We start from the raw sequence: 10,621 nt of genomic DNA, 5'->3' as shown, positions 1-10,621 counted from the left end.
AAAATGCAGATGAAAGGGCTGGGACATTGTTCAAGTGGTAAAGAACTTGCCTAGCATGCTCAAGGCCATGGGTTTAACCCATCTCTCCCCCTAAAATATAGAAGCTAAAGTAGTGTACAGTAAATGCTAGTTGTATTTTATATGTTAGTTATATGTTGATTTTTTAAAATATTCTTCAGGTAAATTATCCTATTGGGATACTCCAGACCAGATAGTGACTACATTGCTCCTCTTAATTATTGTCCATAGTAGGTCAACATAATCATGCCCCAGAAGATTGTCTTTGTTGTGACAAAGGGGAAAAAATGGCATGTTTAACAATTACCACTGATATTTGATATCAGATGGGTATTATCAAGATACAAAATAAATCATGTTTCGATTATTTTCCTTAGTATTTGTGATTCTTTTCAAAAGACTTATTTTTATATTATTTTAAAGATAGCACCATTATTTTTGGAAACAAAAACTCTCCATGTTTCAATGCCTCCTCAGTTCAGTGATAATCTGAAATACTCTGCAGAATTGGTAAGTCATGGTGAGAAGCTTTAAAATACATGAAAATAATATAAAAACATTCCTGGATATCAGTTTTAAGCACATTGCTCATAGTATCAAATGTAGAAAGTCACCTGGTCGCTTCCAATGTAATAGAATTGTATAGGTCTGGAGAGCATTTCCACTCCATTTGTCATACACATACAGCAAGTTTCATGATAAGTATGGGAGTATGTGGTAAGTTAAAATTGAATAAACTGTGGTACACTTCAAATTACTTTATTTTCCATCACCTAAACAGGTTCCATATGAAACTTCAAAATCTAATAACTTTTCTAATCCATTACAACAGGGATTACTCAAGTAGAAACCATTAACTGAATAAAATCTCCACCTTTATTCCCAAAGAAATGTTATTTCATTGTGATCACAAACCTACCAGACCTAGCAAATCCTATTCTATTTTTTAAGTGAGTTAATCAAATGTGAGTGAAACATGATTTTGCCAAATCTTACATAATCTATAATTGCTTTAATTACATATTGTATATATGGATACAGAAAATATTTAAGCATAATTTTTAAAGAATGAATCATTCATTTTCAAATACCCGAGTATCCTGCTCTTTATAAATTAAGCAACTAGATGTTTGATTACAATTTGACTTTCATATTTTAATGATGTCATGTGATTAAATTTCAACTCTTTTGATGGTACTGGGGTTTTGTATCAGGGTCTTAAGCTTAATAGACAGGTGCTGCACCACTTGAGCCATTCCACCAGTCCTAAATCTCATTTTTTAATACTTGGTTTGATTATAGAGTTACTCTTTGTCTTACAAAGGGGCTAAATCCTGAAAGCTTAACTAAAATTTAAAATATTTAAGTGGAATATGTTAGAAACCTACTAAGCATAATAGATTTTAGCAACACAGTATACTGCAGAGCATTGACTGTTTGCCTTGTGATTGTGTAAGGACTCAGAGTTGTGGCTCAGTGCTGCTATCCATCATCACAAGAAAGTATCATTAAATATTTTTCTAGCCCAGCAGAGACTAAAATTCAAAATTTGAAGTACAGTTTCCACTGAATGTGTATCACTTTCATAATAAAATGGAAAAATTGTAAGTCAAAACGTCCTAAATTAGGGATTTATTTAAGAGGAAGTCATGCATTAGAATTAAAATATTGATTTCAAAACTAATATCATTATCTCTAGCCATTTGCGAATAGTCTTCAAGTTTTTCAAAGCAAATGAAAAGTTAAAGATCACTATTCCTATAGAAAAGATGGAGGCCATATCCGACAAAATGACTTTTGAAAATAAACATTTTCTCTTTTTTCTGTCTCTGCCTTCCTCCTCCAAACCCTTTGAGTGTATGTGTGTGTTATATAGCTCTTAAGGTTAAAATTTCTTTTTTATTCATTAATTTTTATCTGGATGTACTCATTTTACAGGGAAGATTCATTGTGACAATTCCAAGAAGTTTATATTATATATTGAGTAGATCACTCCCACTGTCCCATGCCCTTGACCTGCTCCCTGTCTCACTTAAAACAACTGTAGAAGATTTTCTTTTTTCTACTTTGTATATGAAATCTTTCAACCATATTCCCTCACCTCAATACCCTTCATTCATCCTCTCCTACAAGTAACTGACCCCACACACTGTACCTATTTTACAGTCCTGTCTTTCATTATTAAAATCTAAGCCAATGGTCCAAGGGCTTTCACAATGTATCCCCACTCTAAGTATACTTACTTTGGTCCATTTAACCCTTTCCTTTATTCACCCGAATCCCTTTATCTCCCAACCCCCATTTTTCAATAGCTTTCAATATATATCCTTATATCCTCTATCTTAGATTTTATTTTTTTCAACATTGTTGAGGCTTTATCAGTCCTCTTTCCTTTCCCTCTTTCCTAAAGTTCTGTAGAGTTGTTCCACTATTACAAACATGTTCTACTCTCCATATATGTTTGTATATGATAATGTTTGTTTTGTGTATGTGTTTATCTTTTGGATCTATCTTCTTCATATTGGAGAAAACAAGAGGTCCTTTTCTTTCTGAGCCTGGCTTACTTCACTTTACAGTTACATCCACTTACGTTCAAACCACATGGTGTAATTCTTTTTTATGGCTAAGTAAAACTCCATTTTCTCATATATGTATATAAATGTATATGTTCATTCATCATTTGTAGGGCATCTGGGTTGATTCCATAGCTTGGCTATTGTGAAGAGTACTGCAATATATACAGGTATACAAGCATCTCTACTGTATCCTGACTGACATTCCTTTGGATATATGGCCAGGAGTGGCATAATGGGATCATATAGCAGTTCTATCTTTAGCTTTTTGAGGAATCTCCATACTGTTTTCTATACTAGTTGTACTAATTTTTATTCCCACCAGCAATGTATAAAGGGTCCCTGTTTCGCCACATCTTCACTAGCATTGGTTGTTGTTTTTGCTCTTGATGATGGTCATTCTAACTGGAGTGCTATGAAATCTAAGTGTACTTTTAATTTGCTTCTCTTTCATAGCCAAGGAATCTGAACACTTCTTCATGTATTTATTGGCCATGTATAAGTCTTCTTTTGAGAATTCCCTATTTAATTCATGTGCCTATTTCTTCAGTAGGATGTTGATTCTTTGAAAATTATTTTGACTTCCCCATAAATTCTGGGTATTATTCCCAGACTGTTTATTTTACTGTGCAATTCCATTTGTTCATTCTTTCTCTTGGATGCTGAGTCTTTTTAGTGGTATTTAGGAAGATGTTTCCTATGCCTATATGTTCCAGTGCATTTCCTACTACTTGCTGAAGTTGTTTTTTAGTTTCAGGCCTTATATTAAGGCTGTCAATCTACTTTAAGTTGATATTGGTACAAGGTAAGAGAAAAGGATATAGTTTCAGTCTTCTACATTTGGATATCCAGTTTTCCCACCAATATTTGTTGCAGAGACTGTCTATCTCATCATGTGTTCTAGTCTCCTTTGTCAAAGATCAGTTGTTTGTACTGAATAGGTTTATATCTGGATTTTCTATTCTGATCCATTGGTTTTTAGGTCTGTTTTTGTGCCAATACCATACTGCTTTTATAGTTTTGGCTCTCTAGCATAGCTTGAAGTCATAACTCTGATACCTCCAGCATTGGACATTTTGCTCAGGATTGCTTTGGCTATTCCAGGTGTTTTGGGTTTCCATATGAATTTTAGAATTGATTTTTCTATCTCTGTGAAGGATGTTATTGGGATTTTGTTAGGGATTGTGTTGAACATGTAGATTGCTTTTGGTAGGATGGCCATTTCCACAATGTAGATTCTACCATTCCATGAACATGAAAAAATTTTCCATCTTATAATGTCTTCTTCGATTTCTTTCTTTAGTGATTTATAGTCTTCATTGAAAGGTCTTTGGTTTCCTTCATTTAATTTATTCCAACATATTTTATTTTTGAGGCTATTGTAAATGGGATTTTTTTCCCTGATTTCTTTCTTAGTCTGTTCATTGTTGGTGTATAGGAAGGCTACAGATTTCTGTATATTAATTTTGTATCCTACTTCTTTACAAAAGGAGTTTATGATTTCTATGAGTTTTTTGAAGGCGTTTTTAGAGGGTTTTTTAGGTAGAGGATCACGTCATCTGCCAATAGGGTTAATTTGACTTCTTCCTTCCTTATTTGAATCCCTTTTATTTCTTGCTCTTGTCTTGTTGCTGTGACTAGGAATTCTAAAACTATATTGAATAGGAGTGGGGAAAGTGGGCATCCCTGTCAAAATCATGACTTTAGCAGGAATAGTTTTAGTTCTTCTACATTTAGTATATTTTGGCTATGCTTTGTCAAATATAGTCTTTATTATGTTGAGGAACATTCTTTCTATTCCTACTTTATTCAGAGCTTTTGTCATGAAGGGGTGCTCAATTTTGTCAAAGGCTTTTTCTGTATTTATTTAGAGGATCATGACTTTTGTCCTTGCTTCTGCTTATATGCTGTATTACATTTATTGATTTACATATGTTGACACATGTAAGTAAATGTAAAAATGATAAAATAAAAGGAGAAAAGAGAAAAACTAAAAAGCAAAGAAAAGACTTACCTATGTTGAACCATCCTTTCATCCCTTGAATGAAACTAACTTGATCGTGGTGTATAATATTTTTGATATGTTGTTTAATTCTGTTTGCCAGTACTTTGTTGAGAATTTTTGTGTTTATATTCATTGCTCTGTCATTCTCTTTTTTGTTGCATCTTCATTAGGTTTTGGAATGTAATAGTGGCTTCATAGAATGAGTTTAGAAGTGTTTTTCCCTTTCTATTTCCTGGAAAAGATTGAGAAATATTGGTATTAGTTCTTCTTTAAAGGTCTGGTAGAATTAAGCTGTGAATCTATCAGGTCCTGGGATCTTATTCGTAGGGAGGCTTTTTATTGCTGCTTGAATCTCATTGCTTTCTATAGGTCTATGTAGGTGCTTAATATCTTGTTGGTTAAATTTTGTTTGATTATATGCATCCAGAAATTTATGTATTTCATGTAGATATTCAAGTTTACTTAAATATAAGTTTTCAAAGTATTCCCTAATGATCTTCTGGACTTAGTTGATATTTGTGGTTATGAAAATGTCTTTAAAGGATAATCATAGATTAGTATAAGTTTCAGTAAACAATCATAGAGAAAATTTGAAAAATTCTTTGATATGCAATAGATCTATCTGTTCCATAATTATATACATTTGTTAATGCACTCCAAAAATCAAAGCAAATTTTTTAAAAATAGGTTTTCTTTTTAAGTACTTTTCTACTTTCACTCACTTTATCAACAACTGTGTTGATCACATATATAACATGTATTATGATTAATATAAAAGTAAATTTTCTTGAAGGAACAACATTGATTTGAGGAAAGAAGCATTACAACACTAGAATAATGAAAGCAATTTAGGATTAAGACAAATTTGCCTAATTCTTCTGATGTTCCTTTCTATTTCACAAAATCAAAAACAAAGATGTATGAAATAACAGGAAAGTAATAAAGTGTTACAGTTCCTGAATATTGAATGAAGCCATAAATGCAGCAGAGACTGTTTCCACAAGATTATAAACAATATTATATTTGTATGTTGAGTAAAGGATTCATTGTGGAGATTGAGAGACATTTGAAGATTGGTAAATTAGCTACATAATTACAAACATTTCAAGAAGACAAGGATATAATGAAAACATTCTGTTAGATGACTGCAATTTTATATGTTAAATTGTAAAAATAAACTATGGAAATAAAAAGCTTCTGCACAGCAAAGGAAACAATCATTAGGCTGAAAAGACAACCTACAGAATAGGAGAAAATCTTTACCACCTATACATTTGGCAAAGGGTTAACAACCAGATCACAACAGAAGCTCAAAATACAAACCCTGCAAAGAATCAACAACCCTTTGAATAAATGGACAACTAAACTGAACAGAAAATTACAAAAAGAATAAGTACAAATGACATGTGCTTTCATGAATATATTTTAATGTACTAAGTGAAAAATCAAGGTAAGTAACATACATATATGAAAACTGTATTCTTAGTAAAATAGACACAAATACAAACATACACTAAAATTCACATTAGAATTATACACACACATGCACAAACACACACACACACTGTTCTAATGTATTATTTTTCTGAACAGCTATTCAAGTAGTATTAAAATGTTAATGTTTTGTTATGCTTCTATATTTGGCATGATTATTTTTCCCATTAGCACAAACTGTTTCTGTTTTTAAGATGTTTTAACATTCAATTGACATTTAAAAATAAATACTATTAGTATTCACAATTCTTGTGGATTTTGCTTTAAATCCTATTTTAATCTAAATCCTGAATCTGAATTATGCATTCATTCATTTAACAGATATTCATTCACTGGTTTTTGACATATACTCTTTCCAAACATTAGAATGTATATAAGCTATTTTGTAAATGAGGTTGTAAAAAGCACATTAGTATATATCCTTAAAATACTAGACTTGAACTTGAAAAAACTGTAACATTTCTGGATATGGAAATGAATACTTTTAACTACATATTTGATATTATTTAGCTATTGTGCAACAATTCAAATTTCTTAGAGTAAGAAATCAGTCAAAAGATATGTTTTGTAAAGAGGAAATAGGTGCCCAATTAGATGAGTGTTCATATAAGATTGTGCCAAACAAAATCAATATATGGCATTGTGATCTCTCTTCTTCATTTCTAAGTGGGAAAGTAAACTAAAGAAATAATGTGTATAAAAGTAAAGGTCATGTAAAGGCACTCCTTGGATTTACATAGGCACCTTCACATGAAAACATCTCTGCTCTCCCTGGTATGTAACATTGGCACAAAAATTTGTCTGTACTTCATTTACTGAAGGAATTTTGTAAAAACTGAAATAGGTTTAAAATTATTACCAAGAAAAGTAATTTTTTAATCTTAACCAGTAATACCAGCTTTGTAATAAGCATGTTGATAAATATGTCATAAGTTTAGATATTTATACTAAAATAACTGTACTTCTTTACCCACATATATGTTACCTCAAGCTCTGCCATTGGAAGCATATGTACAAGCTAACCAATTATCCTCTACATAGCAATAAATAATTGAATTTATGAAGTCAATGGAAAATTGAATAAATTCAGTTAGATATTGCTGTGTCCTTTCTGCTGTACTTTGTATTCCTTGCCTAAAATTCTAACAAAAGCATTTGATGTGAATAATGTGAAATATTGAGTGAATAAATTGTATGTATATATATATGAAATTCATCTATATGTTATACATGATACAAATATGTTTAATATTATATGTAACACATTTTTACTACTTTTAATTTTTTTATTAGCATATATTAATTGTACAACATTGTGATATTTACAATGTACACATAATCTACTTTGATCAATACTAGGACAAGTTGTGAGGGACTGATGAAAAAATGAATCATGGAAGAGAAGAGGTATATTTCTCAAGACCTAATTCATATTTCTTCATAAATATCTTTTTCAAAATGTGGTTCTTGAGAACCTTAGGTATATTTACTACATTTATAATTTCCAGACTTAAAAACCCATTAAAATAGTCAATATTGTGCAGAAAATTTAGAACTCACTCTAGTCATTATCTTATTCATGGATATATTTATAGCATGAAAAGACATTCTAAATGTCATGCAGTCTAATTCTCTGATGTTAGTTTACAGGAAACTTCACCCTCAAAAGGAGATTTCCTTACTCTGTGTTGCCTAATGAGGTGTCACATGGTATTCTACGGATTCTAAGTTCACCTCCTATACATTCCTGGCTTCATGTATTACACTGTATTTTTGTCTTTCAGAAAGTCATATTTTGAATTCTATTGACTACTTGATATATTTCTCTGGGTCATTAAGAGACACTTGACCAATAAAATTCCAAAGTCTAGGGGTCATTTGTAAGTGCAAGTACTTTGTACATCAACATGAACCTTCCTTTCCAGTAAACCCAATTGACCTGCTTTTTATTCCCATTAGCTTAGATCATTGTGCGACAAAGTTCACAGTACAGAAAAGGCAAACCATTCAATGGTATCTCAATTCATTTTCTGGAATTTTCCAAATCTCAGAATACACAGATTTTGTTCTTCCTAAGATTCTCTGCCATCCATGTGTGGATTGTGACAAGAAATCTCATCTTGGTCACTGTAGCCTTTGACTCACACTAGCATACCAATCTGCTTATCAATCACTCTTGCATTTATACGATTCTGGCTTCTTTTGCTACAGTCAAGATGATTGTGGATTTCCTCTGAAAAAAAGAAGACCACATCCAGGTGGAAATGTTATTTTAGGATGTTCTTCATGAACCTCCTGAGTGGGAGTGATATGATGTTCCTTGTAGCCTTGGCAATATACAGGTATGTTGCTATATGCAAACCTCTCCATTACATTACCTTCATGAGCCTACAAGTGCTCATCAGGCTACTGTTATGCTCCTATGAAGCTGCATTTGTACTCTCCTACTTAGATGACCTTCACATTGAATTTGTGGTTCCATGGACCCAGTATTGTAACAGTTTGCTCTGTGACCTTCCCTTTGTGATCCTACTTGCCTACAAGTAAAGTAGATGCTACAATTCATAATTATTGCTGACAATGGTCTCCTGTCACTGGTTTGCTTCCTTCTTTTCCTTGTCTCCTTCACAGTTCTGATATTCTCAATTAGGCACAGTGTTACCAGTGAAGCCTTTGATGCCTTCTGTAATCTCAGCTCTCATCACAGTTGTAAATCTCCTTTTGGTTCCATTCATTATTATCTACATATGGCCCTTTAACAGATACAGAGTACATAACATTCTCTCTGTGTTTACACAATTTTCACACATCTCTTAAACCCCATTATTTGTACATTAAGAAATCAAGAGATAAAAACAGGCAGTAAGAAGATAGACAAACATTTGAATTCAACACACACTTTTAAGGTAACATTTCTGTACTTTCTTATTTGAACATCATTAAGGAATTGACTTTTAATGTATTTTAACTTCAGTGTAAGGAAATAGGAGATGTAATTCTTTAAAAGAAAACAACTTTTCTGACCTTTGTTAAAAATAAAAGACAACCAAAGTTTAGCAAATACACATTTAAGTCCAACATTTTTCATGAAAAATTTTCAAAAATCCTCTAATTTAGTTTCTTCATCAATAAACATTGTTTTTATGCTTCTTTTATTGTTGTGTCAAAATATTTTAGTGCTGAGAGCTTTGGTCATGTTAGGTAAGTTCTCCATGACTGAGCTATATCACCAGGACAATTTCAGCATGTATTCAAATTCTGTAAAAAAAAAGTTATTGTTATTATTTTTGTTGTTAATGGTTATCTGAACTTAAAAAATGCATACAGCAACTCATCATAGCTGTTTGTCTGAGTACCAGAATAACTACTGCTCAATGCTTTAGAAAGGAGAAGAGAGCATGATGGCTGATAGCTGACAGACATTGGAACCCTGGGCTGTCATGATTCCAGAATACTTTAGATTCATGGTAACAAGGATCAGGTAACCTGGATTTTTTGCCAACTAAGATACTGCCAATACATAGGGTTCATGTAATGTACAATGACAGACCATCAAATTAGCTTTTGATAGCACATAACAGCCCCACAAGACTGGGTTCTGTGGAACATCTTCTGGCCTTCTTACTGCAAAGCCATTACTCCTTTTTATTGCTTCCTTTTTTCCTCTCTTGGAAGAGCAAAAATGCAATGCAGAGAACTGAAGAATGAGTTCTGCAAGCATCTGAGATATCCTGGATCTGACATAATTCAGGGACATAGAACCTCATACTGCTGTTTATCTGTGCCATCCCAGAGATGACCCTTGATATCATAGAGTGAAAATGCAACCCCACAAGGTGAGCATGACACATCATCTGCTCTGAAGGGAACCACACAGTCCAGTGCAGCTGGTGGGCAGACTTCACCCCTCCTGGACAAAACTGGTGACCAAATCAATGGAGGAAAAATTTCACCTCCACCTTGTGTAAGTGAGGCAGAGTTCTAAGACGACCCAGCCTGTGTGAGGGAGGGTGACTCAGATTCAGTCTGGGAAAAATAACATATTTGACCACTTTGGAAGAACTGGTAGTGTGCTGAAACTGACAGACTTCAATTTGCTTAGCCTTCTCTTGTTCCACTTTCCTTTCTTTCTCCCTATCTTTTCTTTTCTTCATTTCTCTCTCCCTTTCTTCTCCTTGCCTTCTTTTCCTGTACCTCCTTCTCCCCACACTGTCCCTACCTCCTCCACACTAACGACTCACTGAATAGTTAATTATGTCAACTTTACACATTAGCCCCTTCCTGCCCTCTACAATCACTAACAATAGCACCATCCCCCACAATGACTAAACTACACATTTACACACATTAGGGCCTTATTACCCTGTAGCCCTTACAACTCATACCTCTTTCCCCCTTGCTAAAGTCTCTATCACTGCTCCCTCTTCTGGCACCATCATTTTAAATAGCCAAGTGTCAGCCTCTATGCAACCTGTTATGACCCCAGTACCCACTGATTAAAGATAAGATTGCCAAGGGTCTTTTATATACT

The 10,621-nt window shown here is 33.2% G+C and overlaps 1 pseudogene; it reads left to right on the top strand.

Moving 5' to 3' along the window:
* The first annotated feature begins 483 nt into the window (after window positions 1-483).
* Window positions 484-9,023, top strand: LOC109681046 (olfactory receptor 4K13-like; annotated as a pseudogene).
* Window positions 9,024-10,621: the final 1,598 nt, after the last annotated feature.

This window comes from Castor canadensis, chromosome 3 (genome assembly GCF_047511655.1).
Source record: "Castor canadensis chromosome 3, mCasCan1.hap1v2, whole genome shotgun sequence".
Classification (NCBI taxonomy): Eukaryota; Metazoa; Chordata; class Mammalia; order Rodentia; family Castoridae; genus Castor; species Castor canadensis.
Note: the sequence above shows the minus strand (reverse complement) of the source record. Positions and strands in the feature narration are given on the sequence as shown.